This window comes from Pterocles gutturalis, unplaced genomic scaffold, assembly GCF_000699245.1.
Source record: "Pterocles gutturalis isolate BGI_N339 unplaced genomic scaffold, ASM69924v1 scaffold18509, whole genome shotgun sequence".
Taxonomy (NCBI): domain Eukaryota; kingdom Metazoa; phylum Chordata; class Aves; order Pterocliformes; family Pteroclidae; genus Pterocles; species Pterocles gutturalis.
This window is the reverse complement of record NW_010131059.1, coordinates 50,567-53,422: the sequence shown is the minus strand read 5'-3', so window position 1 is coordinate 53,422 and position 2,856 is coordinate 50,567.

The window sequence follows — 2,856 nt, the reverse complement described above, 5'->3', positions numbered from 1 at the left end:
CAGGTTCTGAGCTGGAGGTGGATATGAGAGAAGTTGGAACAGACATTAGTTTCTAGAATTAATCATATAACTTGAATGAATACCTTTAAGAGTGCTTGACTGAATTCTCTAACTTCTGACTGAGACTTGAGGCAGGTTTAGGCTCAGACCCCTGATGCATAAACAATACCAGTTGCATTTTTGCAGACCAGGTGGGCTATCTGGTTCAATGTCCTGCTCAGACAGAAGCCAATGGAAGATTCTGTGGGAAGAGCATTAGGTGATGTTAGGGAATGGTGATACTTCCCCAGTACTCTCCGGGACTCTGTAATCAGTGATTTTCTGGCCAGGAGATGGTATCTTTGTATATAAATAGTGTTAGTGGCTCATGCTTCTGAGAGTTTGTCTAATCGTTTTTGAACTTCTTTAAATTTTTGGCATCCTTAGCTTCCTGTAGTAAGAAGGCATCCACAATTTAATTATGTGTTATGAGAAAAACTAGCTCCTTTTTGTTTCTTTTAACCTGCCCACCTGATGACTTCATTTGGTTTTTCCTATGTCCTGTATCACGAGATGTGAGTTATTGTTCCCTATTCTCCTTCTCCATGAAGCTTATGATTTTATAGATATTTTTCATATTTCCTTTCAGTTGTCCTTCTTCCAGGCTGAAGAGACTTTATTTATTTAGTCATTCCTTAATATGTAAGCAGTTCCATACCTTTGATCATCTCTACAGCATTTCTTTGTACTTTTTCCAGTTCTACTGTATGCTTTTTGAGAAGGGAGGAGGGACAGGGGTTAGAACTATCGTCAGTATGCAGGAGATGGATGCAATTTTGGTTTTATGGTAGCATAGTAGTGTTCTTGGTTTTGTTCCCTATGCTTTTCCTAATAATTCCTAACACTGAGTTGGCTTTTTGAGAGTATTTTAGTAATGTTTTCATAGAAAAATCTATTATAAGTATAGTTATAAGATCTTCCTGAACAGAAATAACTAGTTCAAAGTCCCTCACTGCATAAAACTAGGATTGTGTTTCCCTGGGTTCATGACTTCGTAGTTATTAAATTGAATGTCATCTACCATTTCAATGTCTGATTATTCAGTAATGTGATGTTTTTTTCACACTTCTCTGACTTTCAGTTTTTCAGCAGAAAACTTTTTTTTATTTCATTCTTTCCCAGATCACTTATAAATGTTTTGAGCAGCAGAGACCATAGCACAGATTCTTGTGGGACCCCAGTGGTAATCTTCCATTGTGGAAACTGTCCGCTTATTCTAGCTCTGGTTTTAACAAGCTATTAAATCCATGAGAGGTAACCACTTTGTCCTACGTTGGCTTACTTTATTTAGGAGCATTTTTACCAAATTTTCTCAACTGAGAAGTTGCTGGTGTGAAAAAGTTACTCTAGGGTAATGGAAAATACAATTCTTGTTTAGTTCAAAGCAGAGATATTGAAGATCATAATCTTTCAGAAGTACTGATGAGGAATTAAATCAGGCTGATTAGTGAGCACTAACGTGACTTTGATGGAACTCCTGAATGCTCTTCAGCTTTGTATCTGGTGCAGTTGATGTTTGCTTCAGGGGCTGGTCTGCAGTAGCTCCCAGCTATCTTCCAAAGGGTGCATCCCAGGCTCAGCACAGTTCTTTGTGCTTTTCAGCTGTCAGCATGATCTGAATTTACTGGGGGGGGCAACAAAAGACTCCAGGTGTTTCACACAAGAGAAAAGTCCAATGAGCTTTTACATCAGAATGGACGGTGGAGTCTGCATTTATGCAGTGGAAGGAGCAGGTACTACCCTTAGGATGGCAGTTGAGTCCAGGTGACAGCAACCTGCTGATAACCCATGTGATAACCCATGTGATGAGCTGGTGGGATTGGAGGGGAGACAGCTGGGGATTGTTTCAAAGATTCCTTGTGCCTTGTCATATCCTCCTTTTAAATTATGTTTCTTGTGGCATCCTTTGCCCAGTAGAGGACAGTGCTGGGAGGACAGCAGCACACACACAGACCAGAGCAACTCCAGGTAAAACCATGGTAGTTAGAGGATCATGACCCCATTACTGAGGCAGAAGAGGGAAGCAGCTCTCCCAAGGTTAACCGCAAAGACAGATTTGGGCCTACGCAATTTGGGTTTCAAGGCCTGAGTACTGTCAGCAACATTACAGTTGTCACTTTTCGAAGCTCTGGTGGAAGGAAAAGAACTGAAAGACTGAGAGTCTTGTAGCAAAAGGGAGTAGGGTGTGAGAGTCATTTATCCAGTGTTGCACTGGGGTACAATGGAAGAAAAGGACTGAGGAAGCATGGGTGGGTTCCCTTGAACAGACAGCTCTAGAGAAGGCTACCTACAGCCACTGGCCCATAAGAACAAAAGTGGTAGTGGTGCTCCAAGCAGGAGGAGGCCCAGGGGATGCAGGGTGGAGAAGCTGGCAGCTGAACTCCTTTTCCACTGGGTTGTCTTACTCCTCTGTTGCTGAGGTCCTGAGTATGGAGAGTGACCCTTTAGTGTTTAGAGTCCTTGTCCTCAATTTTTTTTGAAAGGGATGCATTTGGCTTTTTTTGAGTGAGAGTACGTAGGGCTGACTGTTGCTTCTGGTCTTGTTCGAAACATCCTTTATATTTTAAGGGTTTGCTGTGATGATGATGAAGCTTGTGGGGGAAGGTGCAACACATTCAAGGGAAGCTGTGACACATTTAAAAAATCTAGATTGTAAGTTTTGATAGGATCCTGAAGCAAGGAGATTGCAGTTAACTCCCTTGCCAAAACCATGACCTACATGAATCATGACGTGAAATGTAAAAGACATAAAGTATCTTTTACATCCTAGTTACTTATGACATGCATAGGAAATACAAGGGAAGTCTGCCCTGGGAA